The following is a 25,117-nucleotide window of genomic DNA, read 5'->3' as shown; positions in this document are numbered from 1 at the left end:
GTGGCGGAAATGTTTTAGTAAAATGTGATGTTCGAGGTGGAGATGTCTGCATTCTCTCTGAGCCGTGGCGACCTTTATTTCTTTATTACTTTTACCATTCTTTCCTCACAAAACGGTGAAGCTAAAGAACGAGGGTGCTCTGTGTTGTTGCAGCAGATATTTATGCTAATGCGTGTGTGTGCGCGCCTCATGGAGTCGTTCTGCGGGGAGAAATGATAGTCGCATTAACCCTTCAACTCTTATTTCATGGCTGCCTCGTTAAGAAGCTTGTGGATTTAATTACCGGCGGTGGAGGCTGGGAAGGTACAAGGCCCCGTGTCGCCGTGTAATTGGAAGCATTTCTCTCTACACCCAACTTAACATTTTCCACCCATCTCTAATTGTCGAGTACAATTCACGCTCATTAATAAGGAGAATTATGTAATTTTCAAAACAGGACTTGGGTGTAGATGATTGGGGAGGGGTTGTTGAGCAATAGACTGATAATTCCCGCGGACTTGGAGCCACATTCAGCACAAATACACTACGCCGGCCGCGCTGCCTGCATATGCAGAAGCTATAATTAAAACCACATCAGTTTTGAAAGGCTCCTTTTGTGCATACATAGCATTAGTGTTGGTGGAACTCCAAGCGGCCATACAATCTGTGCATACATACTATATTTTAGCTTGTGAAGTCAATTTCAAAATAGCCATCTTTTGAGAAATCTGTTGTGGGCTGCACACACACACACACACACACACACACACACACACACACACACACACACACACACACACACACACACACACACACACACACACACACACACACACACACATGCACCCGGCTAATCTGCGCTGCATTTTGAGCTGTCAAATCAAATCATGGAAACAATGCTGCCATCAACTCATATACCGCGTGACCCTGTTGGAGAAGTTAAAGGATCGCTTTGCTTTAAATAACAATGGTTTGATGTGGAATGTAGCTTGCATCTAAACTGAGCAATCGGGAGACTTTTCTTTACAGAAAAACGACAGCATGATTTTCTGAGGAAGATTTGAAGGTTAAAGCGGCATTCATATATGATTAGAAAAGGATTGGCTTTGAGGGTTATTTTTCTTACTGAATTTGGTGTACTTGACAGCAAACTGCAGTTGTGACTTTTTACAACAAAGTGAAAAATGAGCTTAAATGTTCTGGAGTTCGTGAGGCAGCAAAAAGACTCCACTGTTAAAAATATGACCTTTCCTGAAGAGCATGAGAATATAAATTAGTCTGACTATTGTAATAGACTGGATGACTTCTCTGTGGCCACTGTATGGCCGTTGTCTTCATTAATTAACTCCACCCCTTCCGTCCTTATCAGTTCTCCTCTTTTTATTCGCTTCCCTGTTCCGTCTCCTCCCTGCCCTCCATGCATACCGGCTGTGAAAAACGTTTTTTTTTTTTCCCAGTTTGCTCACATAGTCATATCTTCTCTCACTCTTAATTGTTTTAATCACCATTCAATAACCCGCGATGACTGTGTGAATGGCAACATTTAATAGGCCACACTTCATTTGCTCTTTTAAAATTGGCTCGTCTTGATGGCAAACAACAACGCCGGGCCCTGCCTGGAATAGAGAAATCACACGCGGCGACAGTCGTGGCGAGGCGAGGGCCGAAACCCTGTTGCAAATGAAGTCCTCAGCCACAAGACTCCATTAAAATGTCGCAATGTGATATCAATCTGCAACTTTATTATTGCCAGGCCCCGCTCTCCCCCCTCTCCACCCGCCACTGTAGCCACCGCCATCCTCCGGTTTTGCATTATCAGAAAACACAGTCATTAAAACGCGTTTGACCTTTTTGCAGCGAGTATCGAGAAATTACCTTTCCTATTTGGTTCTCATCCACTCCCCCCTCCTCACCCTTCCTCCCTCCTCCCCTTCCATCCCACCTTGTTCGAGCGAATAAATCACTTCACAGGAAATTGTAATGCAACTCCTCCTTTGCTCTGAGTGGCGTTAGGTTCGCTCTTCCTCGACAGCGCCTGAGGAGATACAGCTCTAATTAAATGTTACATCTGCCAATTGTTTCACAAGGCACAATGAGGAGGGAGGGTGCAAGCTTGGAGAGGAGAGGAGGAGGAGGAAGAGGGGACGGGGGAGGAAGCAGTGGAGGAGACAAGTGGAGGTGAGACAATGGTGGACTGTTTGAAGAGAAGATTGCAGAGGCCAGGGAGTAGACAGGTAATACGAGGAGAGGAGAGAGGAGAGGTTGGAGCGAAAACAGACAGATGGAAAAAGCTCTTGGCCTCACATTGAGCATCTCAGTGTCACCGTCCCAGTCTATATTGATCTAATGTGTGTCGCTGTGCGTTCGTATCCTCACCCAAGTGTGTGTGTGTGTGTGTGTGTGTGTGTGTGTGTGTGTGTGTGTGTGTGTGTGTGTGTGTGTGTGTGTGTGTGTGTGTGTGTGTGTGTGTGTGAACCAGACAGACGGATGGAGTGTTAGAAGTGTAACAGCGTATCCTAACACTTTGAAATCCTCTGCTCAGACAGCAGTTATCTCAGATATCTTGGCCTCGCTGCCATTCGCTGCCTTTCACGGACACCTGGAGCCAATCTCCTCGCGTCGTCGGAAAAACAACCAAAGTGCCGGTCGCTTATGTGAGCGTGCGATAATGAATATTTATTGTCTTACGATGCATCTCATCATACACCTCAGCATCCGCCGACACACACGTCCGGGCTTTATACCCACACCCACCACACACACAACCGAAGACGCACACCGATGTAGCGCACACACTCAGCACCACCCCACATCCGCAGAGTGAGCCTTTGTTTACCCCCGCTGAAATGAAAACTGCGACGGGAGTTGCTCTAGTTGTTACATATCACCCTGTGAGCAATTAGCAAACTGCACAGGGGGTGGAGGGAAAACATACACAATCTCACATGACACCGTCTGTCTATGTGTTTGATTTCTGGAAAGGTTTGAGGAGTGTCTCAGAGATTTTTTGGCGAGGCCTATCTGTCTTTTTCAGACCAAAAAAAAAATAGTCAAAAAGGGGCACCGAGGTAAATGGAGTGCCCCTTTAAGTCACCTGTATTGAAAAAGACAATTTATCCACATAATAAAAAACACATTTTCTCACTCAACTTCAGCGGCATCGGCCCATGCTAACACTTTTCTTTGCCCTGCTCTTGAGATATCCGTCTGTGGGAATTCTTCTGCCACTCAAGTACAGTGCATGTGAATCGTATTACCTCTGTAGTGTGCACAGCATTGAAACATGGCATTTAAAATACTCAATATTTCTTAACAAAATCGGTGTCCCACTTAGTTTTCATGGGGACTATTTCTTAGCAGCAGAAGGTTGCTCCAGTAAAAACTACTCAGAACAAGGTCTCTGGATTATCTAGAATAAGGTGAACACTGATTCTTTTGAGAGACGTAGATTTAAAAAAAAAATGCAATGAACTCTCATTCAGCAGAAAGCTCAATACCTGTGGGAGTAAAATCAAGACTATTTCTGTAGCTTGATATTAGAGGATGAGATTTTCTTTTTCTTTTTTAATGACACACTAACAAAATACAGCAACAAAATATTAATTTTTTTCAGTCATTTTCTGTCTTCTACCTGCCACCACTGATCCCCAACTTCAATAAATATTTTAAGGACATACAGTAACATCTAAGTGCAATAATGTACTGTATCCCCAGGCTGCTGTCACATTAATCTAAGCTGTGCCACCGTGGCAAATCAACAAGAGGATGAGAAACGGATAAATTGAAGGGTTGTGTGGAATAAACCCAGCCTTATGTGCCCGAGGGTACAGATGCATTTCCATAACAGCGATAAATTGGATTTAACGGCGAATCATAGGCAACAATGGTGGAGGACGCTGAGGGCTGTTGTCTGTCCCACCCTACAGCGAGGATCTACAAAGACCTCTGTGTGTAAGTGTGTTGGCTGAGCGGGCCTCGTCTTAGTTAAGGTATGAAATCGCTCTGACCGTAAGCACCTTCTCCTTCCAGCCGTGACCTGTTATCCATTTAGTTGAAGAGAGTCGGGGGAGTCCTCGTTTCTGCCCACGGGCGGATGCCAGCACAGACTCAATCCGAAACGAGCCCCACCAGCCAGACTTTGAGCTGCGGGAAGCACCAACCTGTTACACCTGCTACTCAGGCCTACAGGTACCATTCAGCTGCAGGAAAACAAAGAAACTGATTCGCTAAAGTAGTTGTGAGACTCAAATGAATAAAAGGTGACATTAATTACAGTCACAAACTTTTCAAACATCCTTTAGGATTCTGTTATGTAAAGTTTCTTGGGTAGAATTTCCGTATTTTAATGTTCCTGAATGTGTGAAGTTTGAAGCATTTGCTCAGTAAACAGACACAAATGAAAGAACTGTTGCGAAAACACTCAGTTTGATCAGGATGGACCTAATTTTAGAAAGCAAAGAACACCGAGAATGATATTGTCAAAGAGCAGTAAACAGAGAAATCAGCTAAATACACACTCACACACACACAAATACGCACACCTCCCACTGACGGTGATAACAAACAGTGATTAGCATGTGAAAAACAACACAGACGGGGTGTAAGCAAGCAGATGCCTGTTTCCCTATTAGCCATGTTGATTAGCCCACTGTCTTAATATCTTTGTTTTGGTGGATGCGTGGCTCACTCGCTCGCTCTCCCTCCACGACACACCCAAGGCCACCCTGTAAAACCCAAACTCATCCTAAAGCCAATTCCTGCCTCTTTTTACCCAGAAAACAAATACACAATCAAACAACACTAAGCCAATTTCCTCCCTCGCCGAAGCTTATTCACAGACACACACTCACACACACACACCTCCTCTAATTTCCTGGGGCCGTGGTACTGGCAGGGAGTGTGTTGTAGCGCCAACAGAGCTCTGTGTTTGGGGTAATTGCTCTCTCTGCGTTAGTATGGAAATCTGCGAATGTGTGACAGGGCCAGATAGCTTCCTTCAATGTTGTTCTGATCCTGCCTCTAGGCCCGCAGCCAAACTATTTTATCTCTTAATGCATTAGAGTGATCTTCCAATTAGCCCACGCTCATAATACTCCCCCATTCCTGGTGGCTGCCTGCTCTGGGCTGCAGAGAGACGGGGAGGGAGGCAGCGCGAATGTAAGTGCAAGTGTGTATGTGTGTGTGAACGTGTGTTTTCTGCGGCTTGATGGGATGGTGGCAGTGAAGGAGGAGGTGGTGGAGGTGGTGGTGGTGGGCGGGGTTGGCGACCAGGAAAAAAGTGAAGTGGAGAGGATGCGGTACACGTGTGTGCAAGTGTGTACGTGCATGCAGGCGTGCGAGAAGGGGCGGGTGGGTGGCGGGTTGGTGGTGTGGCGATAGTTCTGCTTGAGAGGTGAAATGAGGTGCTTATTGTGCACGGCGTGGGGGTTGCGCCGTTAGTCCGGGGCTCCTGTTGTAAAGTTTGCTGATAAGGGGAACCCGGCCCTTGAGCATCCATTCTCCTCGGTGTATTAGCGCTCCCTTATCAGGGGCCCAGATAAAAACCGGCATGCCATTTGCCTTCGGTGGAATTAAGCCCTCCTCCTCCTCCTCCTCCTCCCCCACCTCTTCCTCTTCCACCCTCCTCCCCTTGTCTGCCTTGGCTAACCGGGCGGGCTGCGATTAACCTCGACACTGTCCAATATCCTCGGCAGACTCCCGCCTGCAGATTAGCTGCTATTAGTTATGACCAACTAAATTAACCACCGCCGCTTCCCTGAGAGAGAGAGAGAGGGAGAGGGAGAGAGAGGAGAGAGAGGAGGGGAGGGGAGGGGAGGGAGGGAAAAGGAGGATGCAGGGAGATGGAATGAGAATGAGGAGGTTCATTTGGAAAGAGAGGGACAAACAGGGGGAGACTGATGGAAAGAGGTTGAGGAGTGAGTGATGGAAAAAGAGAGGCCAAGTGCTCAGAACGGTGTGTGTGTGTTCACTCTGAAGTGGCTCATTTTGCGTTGCACACTCCGGGACTCAGGTATTGCAACGCATATAGACACACACTGTGCACTGATATCATAATACTAGAAAGATGCGTACACATGGTGCACCCACGCTGCCAAGAAAATGTAAAGAACTCTAAAAATATGTCATTATTTCATCACGTCCAAATGCAAATGTGTATATTTTCTATAATTCCTCATCTACACACACTGACCAACACACTGCCCACCACTGCTGTGATTTTTACGCATACTATGAAATTTCATTTATTTACTTAATGTCATTTCACTTGACTCCATCGCAAATTATATAAAATCTAACCATTGTCTCAGTGGACTCAACCAATCATCACGATAAGTTTGCCTTTGAGTAAAGCGCTTCTCCTTTTCATCAGTGTCAGTACAGCTGAAAAGACCATCAAGTGGAAATAAACACAATTTTCCAAGAGTGCTAACTGTCACAAACACTCTCTGGCTGACAGCGTCTCTTTGGTTTATGAGCCTCGGGGTTCATAGCAGGAAACATTCTCACATTAATGGCATGCCTCTGTTTGATTTTTTATTTTTTTAGAGATCAAATTAATTGCTCGCACCTTGTTGGAAAACATCAGGGGAATTAAACATCGGAATAAACACAGCACGCAGACGGATACGTGGAGAATTCTGCTTTGCTGAAATATGACTTCAGACACTTTAAGGGAAGTTTTTAGCGTTAAATATTAGAAAAACACGCATTCACATTATGAAGGTGTATATTTACATTTAATTCTGGATGCAAGTGATGTTTTTAAATCCATATTAAATGTCATTTTTTTCCAAATAAATCTTTGCTCTAGGTCCGTGTAGGTCCTCAGTCCCACTCTTGACAGGGTGTCACAAGAAACAATGCCACTGGCACAATAGGCCTTGCCGCAGTGTGTTTGAATGTGTGAGTGTGTGTTGACTTGGGAAATAGACCTGGTGGCTGGGGGCCATTCAGTACACACACTGCCTGTCTGTTTGCATGAGCTGACCCCTCACACACACACCCAAAGACACACACTCCCAGCGTCACACCACACCCTGCTAAGCCTGCGCTAACAGTATTAAGCCATCACATCTGGGCTATATTGACAGGAGATGCGACAGGGCAAAGCGCAGCGGCGTGCACGCGACTGCTGGGGCCGATCGCCTATCCTCCTCTCCCTGCGGTTGTGTCTTCTTCTCTCCCTGCTCTCACCGCCTTTTCTCCCAGCTTAGCATGTGCAGATATGATATTGGTATTCCTCCGGCCCCGGAAAGACACAGCGTATGTGCACAGACAACCTCACAGATCCGAAAAATCAATACTCAGCAGGTTTGCTCATTCAAAGACCTAACTGCGGTATTAATCAGAGGTATTTTTTAATGGAACCCAGTGTTTGCTTTTCACACCAAGGGTTCAACTGTGACAATTATTCCGTTTGAGTTTAATTTTTTCGCTTCGCTTGAGGTGAAATTGACTACACAGGTTGTTTTTATATTTATATTGGGATGATCCAGAGATGTGGATTTATATACAGAATTTTACATTCAGAAACTAAAGCGTGAATCATCCTGAGGCTTTCTTCACTAAATTAGCAAATACAGCTTCTTGTATTAATTGATATAAGTGTTTAAAAACATTAAAATGTCCAAAAAATGAATAGTCAAAAATCTAAATGCACTTTTGCTTGTTACAGAATTCTATTTTACCTCAATGTTTTATTTTTGCACAGAAAGTGAAGGACAGTTTCTCTACAGTGCAACACTTGATTGTCACTCAATACTCGTGTCACTTTGAAATGTAACCCGTCAGCAATAATACAACCTAAGCTGTAACTGCTACAACGTGTCCAATGTTGTGTTACAGGAAAACGTATGCGAGTGCTCTCCTCCTGTTTGATGTCGGTGGTATAGTGGTGTGTCTGGTTCACAAGATTGCCTGGTGACAGTATGTCTTCCCAAACCTGTCTTCTCCTTTTGTACTCGACTGTCACTCAGAAGCCTCGAGTATTGGATAATGCCATTGAAAACGGTCGCTGTAATTTTAATGGGGAACCAGTGGGCTTCAAAGGACATGAGAACATGGCATGGTTGTTGCCCTCAACTGTGTAAAAACGAAAACAGAAGTGCAAAGCCGGTCGCCCCACCGCTCCCTCTCCCGCCGCTACCTTCGTCCACAATGGAAAAACCTGTTTATCTCCGCGTACAATTAAGAGTGTGAAATTAGAACATGCCGAATTAACTAAGAAACCCTGCTTTTGTTACAAAAGAAACAAAGCCTCAGGAGAGAAGAGAGAGGGAGAGAGGGAGCAGGGACAGAGGACACAAAAGGATTTCTCAGTCATGAGAGAGAAAGACAGCTTGGCTCACTGATATCCAGAATAATCACATTTCCCTCAAATAAATCAGACTGGTTGGCATGTGGTGCAAACACACACACGCACACTTTCTCCCTCACACACATACTGTAGCGCATCTGCACACATGCACAGGTTGAAACCTCAGGAGAGAGCCGCATTTTCTATGACTTTGCACACTGACTTTTTATTTTCAGCATCCTTCGCCCCAGCACTTGTAAGACCAACCAAGGACATGCACGCACACACTGACACACAAAAGCCCTGAAGCTACATGACAACATGCCAACCCCACCCTGTGTGCTTGTTCATTCACCCACTGTTTTGGCCCGCTAACATGCCCCTGGCATCGCACACCAGCCAGACCACCCTGACCGCCCTCCTCAAGCCAGCAATCCAACCAGTCGGGCTCAGTGTGGCTTTACTTACTGCCACGGCACCTCGCATTGCCCCATTTCCACTTTAAGAGAATGAGTAATCAACATACTGGTAGACATTTGCAGACTGTCAGTCAAATCCAGGACTCCGCTACGCTATCAGTCCTCCGCCCGTCACCAAACCCTCCTTCCCTTCCTTCCTCTCCTCTAATACCAATTTAAATCGTTCAACGTGCCTTTTCTCCTGCTGCCATTATTCAAAAAGATCATAATAGTTTTCCCTGTGCCCAAAGCACAAAAAATCAATTATTTCCCCACAAAGACTTGAAAGTACTTAGCGCGGGCCTGCGAGGGGAAAAGCTGTGGGTTATATCAAATTGAAACTGCACTCATTACACAGGCACACAATTAGTTACCTCTGGTCTGCCTGCCGCTCTTTAATTTCCGAAACGGCATATCTGTATTATAACAGAAACAAGCATGCAAATGCTATTGTTGGGGATTTAGAGAAATCAATAGGACGGCTGGCGAGAGGCGTTTGGTGGCGCTGTCACTCAAAATCTGCTGCCGGCGACTGATAAAGGTCTGAATTCAAATTAGCGCCAAAGCCGGCCAGTGACATCAGAAGTGACATCCGAAATAAAAGGGACGGCTTCATGATATATGTAATTATTCTCCTCGCATTTGCGCTACATTTTTTTTTCTTTTCGCTCTCCCTCCTCTTTTCTCCCCATCCCTCATTCTCTCTTTCTCCTCATTGTGTGTACTTGTGTAACTGTGTTTTGCATAAAGGGATTAGGAGTGCCTTAATGAGAAACTGTAATTGTTTTTTTCAGCCTCGCTCTATGGATATGTTCGCATGTGTGTATCTCTGTGGATATTTGTGTGAGAGAGACAGGCTGAAAATGTGTCTTGAAGGAATGTGGCTTGTTTAATGCAAAATGAATACAGTGTTGAAATAATATGTTTTTTTTTCCTCTCTCTCCCATATCAGAGCACTATTGGTCTGAAAGCAAGGAAGGTCTGGGAGAAAACTATGTTATGAAATACACTTCCTCACAATAATGAGCCAAGAACTGATACTGAACAATGGAAACACAACCAGCCTCGGCTTCAGTTTGTCTCAGATACCAAATTATTGACATCTTTTCTTTTTCAGTTTTACCAGACTTTTTCTGTCTTGCAGAAATCCTGATAAGGCATAAAAGCTAGCAGCACAACTTGAGGGAAATACACGAGTTTAACACTGGATATTACACACAGGGAAGCGTTTATCAATGCTTTTTCCATTAGTCAGTGTTCATAAGCTGAAATGCTCTCTTTAAAGTAAAAACTGTAATTTATGGCTGAAATGTTTCTCGCAAATTCTGCTTGTATTCATCTGTTAAATAACATGTTTAAGGACACCAAACATAGAGCATCCTATATAGCCTATATTAATGTATATATTTAGGAAATATGGACTTAAATCTGGGGAGAAAATCAAGTGGATGTTGTTACTTTTTGTACATTCCTTGATGTTTAATTCAATTTTATTTATATAGTGTCAATTCACAACATAAGTCATCTCAGGGCACATGATTATATTATTATACTATTCCCTTTGAGGCAGTACTTTGGCTACAGTGTTGGAGTATTTTCTAAAGAAATGCTGTAATTTACTTTGTTTGTGATCACGTTTTTCTCATTTATGCCTTCTTCTGTCAGTGATTCCCACCGTTTCCCAAACTCCCCTTGAACAAACCACTAAGGAGGCAACACAAATTTTCACACTTGAGGGAACGTCAGAGTGGAAAAACAATAATGTTTAAATGTATTGTTTGTTCAAGAAGGGCATAATTTTCGTTTCAACTGTTCGAGCGACCACAACACTAATCTTTATCAACAGGAGGGCGACGTTTTTTAATGGGATATTTAAGTGGGCCATACTCTGTCTGCTGTTTGAAGCTCTTCAGAACTTAAGATGGCATCCTGACCTGAGCAGTGTGTTAAGCATTGTTTGTGTTAGCAGTAATTCTAATTAACTCGGGTCACCTGTAATATAATCATTTTGTTTCTAAGTTTTAAGGGGTGGGAATCTCCACTTTCTCTCCTAAAGCTAAAACCACCATTGAAACTCTGATTATGGATTCAAATCTGAGGTAAATTAAGTCTTAGTTTTAACTTATGACAATTTAAACACCTGCATTATAAAGAAGTCATTCAAGAAAGAGTAGCTATGTCCAAATCCCTCCCCATTTAATAAATGTTGCATTATATTCACCTTTTATTTTCAAAATCTATTGTGTGGACACACATAATACCACTGTCCAACATTAGGAGTGTCTGAAATTGCAATTTACTGCAATCTGACTGTTTATTATTCTAAAAAAAGTGAATATGTGCAGGACAGTGTGATTTCAGGAAAAATAAGGGTTAATTTGAGTTCAGCTTTGGGTCGGCTCATCACAACATCCATCCATCATCTCTACACCGCTTAACCGCTGGAGTCTATCCCAACTGACTTAGTGTGACAGCAGAGGACACCTGGACAGGTCACCAGTCTGTCACAGGGCTACATATAGAGACAAACAATCACACTCGCATTCACACCCATGGACTATTTAGAATCACCAATTAACCTCAGCATATTTTTGGACTGTGGGAGGAAGCCGGAGCACACGGAGAAAACCCACACATGCACAGGGAGAACATGCAAACTCCATGCAGAAAGATCCCAGGCCCAGGCCGGGACACGAACCAGAGATTTTCTAGCTGCAAGGCAACATTGCTCACCACCATCCACTGTGCAGCCCCTCATCATAACAGACTCGTCCAAATTAACCTACTTCAGCTCCAGGTAACTGTCTGTATTGCTGATTTCAGTTATTGAGACAGAACCATGAAAACTATATTTACAGTACAGAACCATAAGTTACACTGATACCTAACAGCAATAAAAGGGTCAAAATGTTCTTTGTATTAAGTTGAGATAATCATGACAGATGTTTCTTTTTTGGCGATATATTAAATTTTATATGGAAAATAAATTGCGTCTGTGTCCGAGAAATCACTTTCAACTAAGTTCCCCATTACAAAAACCTCTCAAGGAAGTGTCAGTTCCAGATCACATGACCTGCGTCACATGATGTCATTTCCTCCTGAAGAAAAGACTGGAAGACTCCAAGGCTTTCTGGATTATTTAATATAACGTAGTGTGTGAGTCTAGTGTGGATTTACTCCAATATCTCTATAAGTAACTTTTGATTTTACTCAATTGTATGTATAATATTTAGAAGAATCTTACTTTAAAAATGCCATGTGGTTTTAGGCCTGAAAACAGCAAAATGTCTACTACGATACAAAAAGGTCCACAATTATATATTGACCTAAAAGTAGCTTAAATATTCACCACTTAATTGTGGGTGTCCTTATTGCCTACCTCTGCAAAGATTTAGTGGTTTAAGTCCTGGCATTTCCAGGAGGTGAGATGCCGGTGAGGGATCATGTAGTCCTCGTCTACAGTCATAGCTACTGCCTTCTCAGACCACCTGGAGGAGGAGGAGATAAAAAGGATAAGAGATGACAAGTTTTGTCACTGTTGAAAATAAGCAGCTGCAGACACTAGTAGAATGTACGAAATATTTGTCTGCACCTTTCCAAGGCCGACAGTGGAATCAGTGCAGCGGAGAGGATCCAAGCTGGGGAGTTTAAGGAAGAAATATGCATCTCAGATTGTGAGATTTTCTTAGATTGTAGATGGAGTTTATTCAGAGGTACAAATTATTTGAAGTTGTTAACAAGTCTATAAGGTGTTTTTAATATGCTAGAAACCACGACTTGAGTGAAATAATAAGTCGACGCCATCATTTTCACCTTAAAACGGCACTGTACTGGTGAAAGCCTCTGAAATACAGATTCGAACGTCCATGGTTTCATACGTACAAAGCCTCCGAAATACAGATTGGAACGCCCATGGTTTCATACGTACAAAGCCTCCGAAATACAGATTCGAACGTCCATGGTTTCATACGTAAAAAGCCTCCGAAATACAGATTCGAACGTCCATGTTTTCATACGTAAAAAGCCTCCGAAATACAGATTCGAACGTCCATGGTTTCATTCGTAAAAAGCCTCCGAAATACAGATTCGAACGTCCATGGTTTCATTCGTAAAAAGCCTCCGAAATACAGATTCGAACGTCCATGGTTTCATACGTACAAAGCCTCCGAAATACAGATTCGAACGTCCATGGTTTCATACGTACAAAGCCTCCGAAATACAGATTCGAACGCCCATGGTTTCATACGTAAAAAGCCTCCGAAATACAGATTGGAACGCCCATGGTTTCATACGTACAAAGCCTCCGAAATACAGATTCGAACGTCCATGGTTTCATACGTAAAAAGCCTCCAAAATACAGATTCGAACGTCCATGGTTTCATACGTAAAAAGCCTCCGAAATACAGATTCGAACGTCCATGGTTTCATACGTACAAAGCCTCCGAAATACAGATTCGAACGTCCATGGTTTCATACGTAAAAAGCCTCCGAAATACAGATTCGAACGTCCATGTTTTCATACGTAAAAAGCCTCCGAAATACAGATTCGAACGTCCATGGTTTCATACGTAAAAAGCCTCCGAAATACAGATTCGAACGTCCATGGTTTCATACGTAAAAAGCCTCCGAAATACAGATTGGAACGCCCATGGTTTCATACGTACAAAGCCTCCGAAATACAGATTCGAACGTCCATGGTTTCATACGTAAAAAGCCTCCAAAATACAGATTCGAACGTCCATGGTTTCATACGTAAAAAGCCTCCGAAATACAGATTCGAACGTCCATGGTTTCATACGTACAAAGCCTCCGAAATACAGATTCGAACGTCCATGGTTTCATACGTAAAAAGCCTCCGAAATACAGATTCGAACGTCCATGTTTTCATACGTAAAAAGCCTCCGAAATACAGATTCGAACGTCCATGGTTTCATACGTAAAAAGCCTCCGAAATACAGATTCGAACGTCCATGGTTTCATACGTAAAAAGCCTCCGAAATACAGATTCGAACGTCCATGGTTTCATACGTAAAAAGCCTCCGAAATACAGATTCGAACGTCCATGTTTTCATACGTACAAAGCCTCCGAAATACAGATTCGAACGTCCATGGTTTCATACGTACAAAGCCTCCGAAATACAGATTCGAACGTCCATGGTTTCATACGTACAAAGCCTCCGAAATACAGATTCGAACGTCCATGGTTTCATACGTACAAAGCCTCCGAAATACAGATTCGAACGTCCATGGTTTCATACGTAAAAAGCCTCCGAAATACAGATTCGAACGTCCATGGTTTCATACGTTAAAAGCCTCCGAAATACAGATTCGAACGTCCATGTTTTCATACGTAAAAAGCCTCCGAAATACAGATTCGAACGTCCATGGTTTCATACGTAAAAAGCCTCCGAAATACAGATTCGAACGTCCATGGTTTCATACGTAAAAATTTTATAATTTATTTTTTAATCACTTTTATTTTATAATCACTTCTGTAATCACTTTTTTCCACAGTGCACTTTATGACCACTGCCACTGTACTTTGAGTATGCTTATTTATTTAAAATTACTATAGCTGTTTATTTTGTCAAGGGGGATCACCAAAGTAAGAATTCCCTTGTAGGGGTTAACTGACTGGTTTTCTGTGCATACGCTAATAAACTAATAAACTTCTAGAATCTGTAATATGGCCGCATTACTCCAATATGCCAACTTGCCCTTGTGTAGCGTGGGTGATAAAGTGAGCTTGAGTGGGCAGAGAGGCAGGGACCATGTAGATCTGTGTGCATTGCAGAGGAAGCAAATCAAGTGTGGCATCTAAGCCATTTTAAGGTAGAAAGGGGTAATTTTCTTGGAAACAACTTCTTTAAAGGTCATTCTGATCCACTGAGATGAGTATTTATGGGTTAAATCCACAACTGGAAAAGGATTGGCAGCATAAGAGTTCATACCTTTAATGTGTTTGTGAAAAGGTCACTAAGAGTAAGTAACATGGAGCAAATTTGATTCATGGTCAAATAGTTTTGCGTAATGTGTCTTAAATATGTCAGTGTTGATGTTTTTCAGGCCACATATTGCAGTTGATACAAATATTATATCTGCTTCAAGGGTCTGAAGAGGCGCTGGAGTCGTGTCCCTGATGATGTCGGGGCAGAGGTCATATTTAAGCACCTATTCTGGTGGCACGAACTCATCTGAAGTGGGAGGTATAGACTCCATCCTGAATTGGATCCATTCTCCTCTGTGACCTGATGGGAGGGTTACAGCAGGCGTTTTAGGGTCATGGGGGGGTTTGGTGACCTGTCGAGCAGGAAACATGACGTTCATCGCTTCCAGCCCCCCACTACAGTATCCCTGGATTCCAGCTCGTCTCCTCTCCCCTCCACCCCTCTCTCCCTGTTGTGATGCTCACTTTGGAAGAGTGGAGCGATCAGCCATATTTCTGCCTTGTTCCGGAAACAAAGCCCTCTGCTCTGGGCTGGGCCAGAATGAAGTGGGGCAAAGTATGCAGGGGAGGGGAGAATGTGCCCTTTGTTGCCCCCCTGCCCTATTCTCTCTATCTCTCCATATCCTGCCTCCCACCTCCTCCCACCCCTGCCAGTTCTCTAACACTGAAGGGAAACGGCGAGGGGAGGGAGCGAGGGGGCTGGCTGGTTCATTCAGCATCGGTTAAACGTTTTCACAGCGGCACAATGCCGGGGCGGAGTAGGCAGGTGCAAGCCAGGGAGAGGGAGGAAAGGAGGGAAAGGCAGGGAAAGAGAGGGAGAAAGGGAGAGAGAGGACGAGAACAACAGGTTGACCTACAACGGACCGTAATCATGTAGCACCATTAACCCCCAGAGACCCCCCACTCTCTGTCTTTCTTGCTTTCTCACTGTTTCTTTCTCTTTCTCTCGCTCCCTCACCAGTGTACACAAGCTTACTGCCCCGGCACTTGTAAGACCAACCAAGGACACACACACTCACACACACACACAGCAGACTGGCAGAGCATACAACCAGAATGCACACAGACACACTCACACCTCGAGCGGCACATTTGCACTCATTTCACATAGATGGCTAGTCAAGTGCAAGGAAAACACACATTCACGCGCCACACACACACCGACAACAGAGTGGGCATATAATACGTTAAATCACACATGCTAAGATAAGCACTCGTGTCATAATATGGACACACTCAAGCACGCACACACACCGGCTTTCTCCTGACCCAACCAAGTGTGTGATATCAGTAGGAAGGCTGCAAGAAGAGGAGGGAGTGTGTGTCTGGCTGTCAGCGTGTCATTCATCTGCTAGCAAGGAACAACCCTCACTCACTCACTCACTCACTCACTCAAGGCCTGATGGAGTGTGTTTGTTTCGTGTGTAAGGTTAGTGTGCTCAGTGTGTCCGCTACACCATCTTTGTGCTCTGTTTTTTAACCTTAAACAACTTATAGAAATTTCACTGCTTCGACCTTGTAGCAACAAAAAATTATTTTTCCTCGTGTGACAAACGCGGTGATAACTTTTCTGTAAACAGACAATAGGTTGAAATAGTTTCATCTGATTGCTTGGTTTGGCTGGAGGTGATGCAGAAATGTTTGTGTGTAATCCCCCCAAAAAAATCATTTTTGGAGTTCTTCTAAAATATTTTCCTTTCTTTGACAGTGCAAAGTGTCTGAGATCAAATTATTAAAGTCTGACATGTGAAGTTGCGTTTTTCTTGTGTGTATCAAGTTCCTGAAATTAACTGTGTGATTTGCCATAATTGGGAATTCAGTACTACACACAGGTGCTCATAGGTTTACATAATCTCGCCAAATTTATAAAATATTGTAATTTTTTTTTAGGAAATATGTTTGATCGTGGAAAAAAGTAAAGATCAGTCGTCAGAGTGGTTTTCTATTTTTGATTTGATGCAATTTTGAAGCATTTTTAAGTTGCCGATTTATAAATTAAGTTGTGTGAGACATGCATGTGTGTGATTCTCTGCAAAAAAGCTAACAGTAACTAATTTATTTACTCAAGCTTTGTTTTATTCAGTGTACTTTGCAGGTGAAACAGTTAAAAGACAAACAGTTCTGAGGCTGATGCACATGAGAAATTAAAATTGTGAAGCCAAAATGATGAAACCAATTGAAGTGAATCTAAATTACATAGATGAAACTTTATAAGATTTAAACAATGAAGTTCATTTTAAATCTAAATAAATAGTGACCATAAAGTGCATATAATGAGCTCAAGTTCTTTTGCTTTCATGAATGATCAAGAAACAGCGCATTGAACATCCGAGGTCTTTCTGTGGGAGCTGATTCTGTGTTCAGCTTCTTTTACCAAACATCCACTGAAACAGATCTGGAGTCTGTCGGTTTGGATGACAGAGGGCAGTTCAGTTTGCTGTGAAGCTAAACTGTCTAACACAACAGTAAGATGTCATTATTTAGTTTTAAATTGAGCAAAATTATAACAAATTGCAAAACAAAAAACAAAACAAAAACAGACTGGCAGGAGGTGTAACGACTGAGTCTGTAGCTGCATCAAAATAAACTGACTTGAATATTTCCTGTTGCTGCTCCTTCTCTCCTCCATCACTGAAAAAGCCTTCTCCGTCTCCCACCCAAACATTGTATCTGTTCCTCCTTCCTCCCCTCCTCACTCCTGTACACCTCATCGTTCCCCAAACACACCTACCGCTCCGGATCCTTCCTTCCTATCCGACTCCCACAGGTGATCGATGACCCTGCGAACACGAATCTTCCATTAAAGCTGGAGCGGCGAGGTCAGGATACATTTCCTCCTTAGCTGTCAGTCCCATCCTCTTTCTTTATCTTTATGCCCTCCCAGTGGTTTTGTTTTATTTTTGCACAGTTTTCTGCGCTTTTCCCTCTTTCTTTTCCTTATCACACCTCACATCTCTCCTCGCCATCACTCAGATAAAACCTTAAGGCTGTCTGATCTACTACATTCTAGATTTCTGGGCCGGTGCATCCGCAGTGTAACACAATACGATAAACTCAAAGAAAAATGCAGCGTCTACTGTACTTTTGCACACACATGACCAAACACATTCATACATACATGCACCGAGACAGAAGTAGGCCTTCCAGTGCACTACCATTAAGCAAAGCAAACAGTGGCTGCAGTCCCATGTGTCCACCTTGCTAATTTTGAAATGCCATGTGATATTAACATAGGCAAATCAGGTCACATCTAGCTCAACTCCACTTTGACAACTACACAATACACTTGGGCTGCTTTATCTCTAAAACTGCACAACCCGCTATTCTGCTCCCTCACTGTCTCCATTGTCGGCCGCACTATTTCCAAGACAACACAGAGAGATGGCAGAGCCTTCACTCCGGGGACTGTTTATTTAATCTAGGATTCAATAATACGCAGATGGACCACGAGCGGTGGATGTAAGCAACCCATTAGCTGCCACGTAAAACCAGCTACCAGCAAGAAGCCGCCACAGCCTCAAAAGAATTCACTGGTTCCAGTTGCTGCACTTCTGCACTGTTGTCAAGGAGACTGACCACTGTGTTTGCTCAGTGGAAAGGTAATTGTGCTCGCAGTTTTCCTCCTTCCACTTTTGCCACACTGTAAATTGCTGCATTTGGAATTTGATTGTACTTCGGTAAATATTTACATCTGCATGATTTCCTGTCTTTAATTCTTCTCAACTCTGCAGACTGACCTGAAGAGACAATAAAACGCCCGTTATGTCGATCTGCACCGAGTTCAGTCACTGTTTCTGGTATTTAGAGTCGACTCTGTGGTGAGTAGATGGGAAGAAATCTGCAGTAACGGTGAATCAGATTTATTGAGCGCGTGAATGCATACGAGGAATTTGACCCTCGTGTTCACTTAGTGCTCAAAGTTCCTACACAAAATAAAACACATGTAGATGTAAACAAAGATAACAGGTTGCAGAAGGAAAATGAGTATTAAACTATTATGTACAGCTACAGGTATGTGTAAATTGTAATGTGTGTATTTATCTCAAAATTCAACAATAAGTTAAAAAAATAGCCAAGGACAACAGAGAAAAAAATAAATCTTGATGTAGACATTTCTTGCATGTCACGAGATCACAAATAGCAAAAATCACACGAGTGTCTCCAAGTGGCTAAGGATTAACACAGTTAAAGCCATATTAGTTCCTTGACACAGACTTGACAGATATTTAAAACCCTCAGAACAATGCTAGCTGATGTAGATCGCCCTTTAGTCAACCTCCCTGAGAGGTGTTTGAAAGGTACTGAGTGTTGTTTTGATGCAAGGCCTCAAACATCGCACGTTAACGGTCTCTTGGTCCCATCTCCAGTTACTTCTCTTTTAAGACGGGAACCCGAGGAACAATTCTGAATGTCACACCTCTGATTTTGTTCAGAACATGTCTGAACAACTGCAATGCACTCAGACTGATACGCCTGAAAATATACTTAATTTGTCCAAGTTGAGCCGGGGATTCCCCCTTTTCTCCTCAACCCCATGGTGCCAGAAGTACAATGACTTCTTCTTGTTGTTTATCCAAAGTGGGGAGTTTTAGTTTTGGATGGGCATTTAGAGGATTATCTGGGTGCTTCCAAACATTCCTGTGTAATTAGACACCAGCGCTGTCAGTCATGCAGAAGCAAAAAGCTGATTGGCCGAGTGTCAAAAAAAACGCTGCCTTTGGGAATGTCCCCGACAGAGTGTCAATAGTTCGTCTTTGAGCCCTCGAGTTCACTCACCTCGTCTGCTTTATTCAAAGTCAGTGGAAGAAAAAAAACACCTGAGGGCGAATGAGTGTTTGACTGAATGTGAAAGAGAGACAGAAAAGAGAGAGACCAATCAAGGAAAACCCTCGAAAATACTGTAGCTCAGGCAGTGCCACTGGAATAAAGAGAAGCATTTGCATCATCTACATTTCAGTTGAGAGTTATGAGAATAGAAGCAAACCCAACCAGAGAGAAGATTTTACAGCAGAAACACAACAAAAAGAAGTCAAACAGATCAGCAGACTTGGAGTGAGCGTTTGGGGAAGAGGGGAGCATGAGGGGAGCTAAATGTGGATCGTCTGATCTGGATCATATAGTCTACACTGATGAATGATAGATGAGCGCAGCATTACCAGCCCTCTGCAAATGCTGGAGAAGACAGGAGGCAGCAAGCAGAAAAACAGCACATCAACGATGCTACTTCCTGGAACCCAACGTCCCCCAGCTGACCCAAACACAACAGGGACACTTCCCATTCTTTGTCCATTCCTTTCTGTCCTGGCTAAAAAAAAAAAAAAAAATCAAACAAAAAAACAGAATTTGTCTTTTTTTTTTTTTAGATACCTAAAAGACAGTTAAGCCTTTCTGACAAGGACGTCTTGTGACCGTGTGAATTAGGACTTTTGCATGTTACAAAGAAGGACAAGAGCCTCAAGAAGAGGGCTTTGGGTGACAGAAACAGTCAGAGAAGAACTTTAACATGTGAGACCCAGTCCTGTTTCCTGCCAGTCGAAGTTGAAACAAAAAGTCTTTCAAGCCATGAACACAGTGACTACGTTTATATGCAGTCAATAACCCTTTCATAACCGGAATATTAGCAATAACCCGGTTGCGTACGGCCATGTAAACACCCGCAAAAACCCGAATATGCTCATATTCCGGTTTTTAAAACCCAAATAAGACCCCTGGGTTACTCCTTTTCTAACCCGAATATCTCGTCATATAAACGCGCATCGGAATATCCCCATAGAAAGAAACATTCATTTGCGTTCTGCGCATGTTTCATCCGAAAGGAATCTTGGTCTTTTGAGTACCGCAACTACTTGTATGCCGCATCTGGCGAGCAACCCACCGGAAATACACAAGGAGAGGTAAACAGACATGGCGAAACCCATACGCGGCAGCACAGCGCCACACTTTTGTAGCGAGGAGGAAACGGACTCATTTTTTTTTTTTTTTTTTGTCTTTGGGTACAGGAAGAAGAAACGGAAATGACACAACTTGCGTCATGACGTTGTCTGTGCGTCCCGGTTTGGATGGGAATATCCCAATTGATTACGTGATCATGTAAACAGGAATAACTCTGTCTGTTTAGGCATGTAAACGGGTTATTCCAAATGTTTCAGAAACCGGAATATTAACCCAAATATTAATGGCATATAAACGTAGTGACTGTTACCACAATCTCAAGTCCTCTTCCTGTGTGAACTTAATACAATCTTCATCAGCAGTGGCAAATCGGAAAAACATAACATCATTATACCACATTTTGGCAGAGACTGCTATATTTAGGTGGATTTTGATGATAAATTTGGAGCAGAGTCGGTCATGATGCAGTTTCTCTTGTAATCTACGGTGCTTTCTGTTGTTTGATTGGAGAAGTACAGACCTCAGGTAAAACTCAAGGAACAAAAGCACAGTTAATGTTTCGGTAAACTCATCTATCGACACACAGCTATTGCTCTTATTTGCAGGGTTTAATCTCAAAGCGTATTTTTACACACTGTTGACTGCAAAAAAAAAAAAAAAGCACAACTCTCCAGGATTAGGAGAGAAAGTGAGAGAAAGTGCAGATGTGAAGAGATTTACCATTTGTTCATTTAAACTGGCAAATGGACAAGTTTTTTTTTCACTTTAACTTAGCTTATGAAGTCAGTGTTGATTGCATAGAGTTGTGTCTAGTGAAAAATGAAACCAGCAATATTTTAATTGGTTCTCTATAAGTCTTGCTTTCACTACGCTGTTCTGTACGAAGCAGGACTGTCTTTTTTCACTCGTATTTCCCGCGTGGTGCAGTTTATTTTGCATATGTTGTTGGTGATTGTAAGGCTCTGAGGAGAACAGAAGGCATCATTATGGCACCAAGAATAAAACAAAGTGGGAGCATGTCGGGGGGAAAACTGAAAATCAACTTTAAAGGACACTTGCAAGTTGATTAACCGAAAATATTTCTGTGGTTTACTGACATGCGGAAGTTTTTTTGCAGACTAGGGCCGCATGGTATTGAAAAAAAACGGATTTGTTTTTTTGCTAAATTTACATTGTGGTATAAAAAATAAAGGGATTTGGAAAGAAAGATTGATTGGAGTGATTATGAGAGTAGTGCATGTACAAAAAAAACACAATGTGCATTTTAAAAGAGCAATCTGGAAGGTTTCTCATGTGGTATAACACAGGTAAAGACATCAGAAGCAGTTTTATGCGTTGAATGGCATTGTTAGTTGCCCTCATCATATGGAGATTTGTGGTGCTGATTTAAATGGTCGAACAAATTAGTCGTGTTGACATGTACAATAGGGCTAAGGTTAGGGGTCGAGTTGATTTGCCTGTCAATGCAAAAGTAACATACTGTGCAAACTTCCTTTCGGTAGGACGCCATTCAGATGGAAAATGTTGACTGTCCGTAGTAACAGGAACATTGTTTGATGCTGTGGTCTTTTTTTAATGTGACGTTTCAGTGCTGTTCTCGAATATAATTGTTGTATTTGGAAATCTCAAGCATAGATTCTGAAAATCAGTCAAAACAAAGCTGATATTTATATTTTGGGTGGACTGAGCCTTTATCGTGGAAGCTGCATGGTTTGACTTGCACAGTATAAAGAACAAGCAAGATAATTACATAAAGTAAATGAATTTATTATGCTTTTTCTGACTGTTTTAACTCAACTTTCACCATTTCTATAAAGTCAAAGTACAATGCAAACACGGACTGTTGCTCCGATGTTCATCTTTCTCATACATCTGCCTTTCTGCCCTTAAATTCTCTGACCTTTAAACATTATTTCATACATTTGTCTTTATGCTTTTGTCATTTTATTCAGGGTTGCATTCTTCTCACAATGCTCTCTTTCTCTCACATTTCATATTCAAGAGATTTCTTTCCTATTTTCCTAACAACCTTTCTGATGTTAATACACCGCAGAGCATTTGTCCTCATTATTCCTGCAGTCGCAATTCAGAAACTCACACTGCCGTTGCATTGAAAGTAAGCGCGAGTGTGCGTGAGGGTGAAACAGAGAAAGAGAATGAGCAAAACAGTTTGCGCGTCTTCTACTTCTTTCTCTTTTTTTTCTTTATGTGGCAAGGTTGCTTTAGACTGACATGCATAAAAACACACTCTGTGCCCCAGTGGCAAGGTGGTGAAAGGACGGGAGAGGACAGCACAAAGCCCCACTCCCTGATAGCCTGCACACAATGGCTTTCATTTTACAGTTCTTAGCAAAATATTATCAATTCTTAACAAGATTGTGGACCTCCACTTCTTTCTATTAAATGGTCACAAAGGCGTGGATGCACCTCTCAACGGGAAGAAATGATGACATTCCTGTGGCGGCATCAAAGTGCTTTGGAAGCAGCACTTTACTGTAATAATGTCACATCATCCAATGAAAGGAATAGTTCCTGCTGTGTGTTCAGCAGCCATCACTGTTCTTTGCTATTCTTTCAGCGCCAACATAACTTTCCAACCTTGAAAACTATAGATGTTTCAGTGCAACATTAATCATTGCACAAGGAACAACAAATCTTCTTTGAATTTCTCTAATTCTACATTGGCAGAGATGGAATTATTTCAAAGCATTGTGTCTCTTTCTTTGGGCAGTTTCCACCACTGTCTCTGCCACTGGCACAGGAAAAAAGCTTTTTATTGCACATAATTTAACAAAATCTGTGCCACAAAGTTTTGATATTGTGAGCTATTTCCACACCCTACTATAATTTATGAGTTATAATGGCATTATTGGGCCTTTTTAGAATGGGCTTTGGAACATTTGTAGCCAATTTATGAGCATTTTATATTAAAGAAAACTTAGAAAAACTAAGAATCTTGGCAAAAACAAAAGCTTCTCAGCGGTAAATCAGTTGAATGTAAAGGTCTTGTGATGTGAGGCCATTGTGTAGCGGGCAAATGTTTTACTTTACCAGATTTTTTCTTGCTTCAGTGAAGGATCATGTATTTTTTCCCCTTCGCCACCCAACAAACAACCTGGTGACATTTAACGATACGCTACAGTCCACTTTCCCGTATACATTTGGTTTAAACTTCTGAGATGCTTCAATGTCTTTTCACTTATTTTTTAATTCCAGATCAGGCGTTTTCTCAGGCCGTGTTTACCTGCACACAGCCACGCTGCCACTCAGCCAGGATTTATCAAAGGAATTTGACCTTCAGCCGAGGCTTGCTGCTTCTCCTGAGTGGTCAAAAAAGTACATTGAGCCCTTACTAGCAAATATTACGAAACACGACTAACAACTGTATTGTGATACTGCTGACAAAATAATGGGGAACCTTCCCTCTTATTGTCCTACTGCACAAACATACGTGGATGTTGTGACGCCGAATAAGCTGAATTGAAGCGATGCATTAATTCCCCACTGTTCCTCCTTTCACTCCGCTCTAAACCCGGTCTGATCTGCCCACGGCAAATTTCCTGCTGCTCGCTCAGCTGAGGAAAAGCTTAAATTCTCCCTCAGGTAAGGATGTCTCCAAGGAGCCCTCCATCTACACACACACAGACGCACAAACACACACACAAATAAACACACCTGCAGAACAGCAGTGAGCTCAGAAATGCCTCTGTTGGGTTAGCTTAACATTAGCATCTCTTTAGGCAGAGCTAATGAGGGGCTGAATGGTGAAGTGTGCCATGAAGAGCGTGTGTGTGTGTGTGTGTGTGTGTCTCAGTAAATAGTGTTGACACTGTGTAGATAAGCGCTCAGATAAGTCAAGCTAACAGATTAACAACTGCAGGCTAAATAGCCAATTTGTCTAATGTTACAGATATGGAGAAAAGTAAAGGGCTCATTCTAGCCATGTAGAACTGTTCACATACAGTAATATCTCTTTGTAGCCGTGGGTTATTTCAGATCACATCATCTGTGGCCTTCTTCTTCATCATCTCTGAATTGGTTTGACATTTTTATAAAATCAAAATCAATGGATACTTGAAATGGCATCTGTGAAATTTTATATTGATATATCAAGAACTTTTTGTGTAAGTTTTTTTGCACGTGGCTATGTTTGAATGACAATATCTGAGAAACTATTAGTCAGAATTTTTCTCAGTTATTTCTCATCATACTATTGATTTAGAATATACAATGTTGGACAAGTACATCTTAAGCTGTAAAAAAGCCTTAATGAAAAGTCCTATCTTTGAGCACATATTAACCAAAAAACTGACAAGACAGAAGTCAGTGACAGATATTTTCTAAATCACATATTTGTGCATGTCACAATAATAAAAAACAGAACATACAGAATACTTTAAATGTAAACTACTTGGTCATAAAATGAAAAGAAAGTTATTTTTCTTTCTGATTTTCTTAACTAATTTAGAAGGTATGACATTTTCTACCACAACCGAGTTCAGTAGAGTGAAATCTTTTAGAATATCTACACAAATATCTTTAAAT

The 25,117-nt window shown here is 42.3% G+C and overlaps 1 long non-coding RNA gene across 1 annotated transcript in view; it reads right to left on the bottom strand.

Moving 5' to 3' along the window:
- Positions 1 to 12,111: 12,111 nt before the first annotated feature.
- Positions 12,112 to 25,117, bottom strand: part of LOC127537384 (uncharacterized) — a 37,952-nt gene continuing 24,946 nt past the window's right edge. The window contains exon 3 of the long non-coding RNA XR_007946998.1: positions 12,112 to 12,221. This is a non-coding gene — a long non-coding RNA (uncharacterized LOC127537384). The remainder of the gene's footprint in view (positions 12,222 to 25,117) is intronic.

The sequence above is a fragment of the Acanthochromis polyacanthus genome, chromosome 15 (assembly GCF_021347895.1).
Source record: "Acanthochromis polyacanthus isolate Apoly-LR-REF ecotype Palm Island chromosome 15, KAUST_Apoly_ChrSc, whole genome shotgun sequence".
Classification (NCBI taxonomy): domain Eukaryota; kingdom Metazoa; phylum Chordata; class Actinopteri; family Pomacentridae; genus Acanthochromis; species Acanthochromis polyacanthus.
The sequence above is the reverse complement of the archived record's forward strand: the minus strand, read 5'-3'. Positions and strand labels throughout refer to the sequence as shown.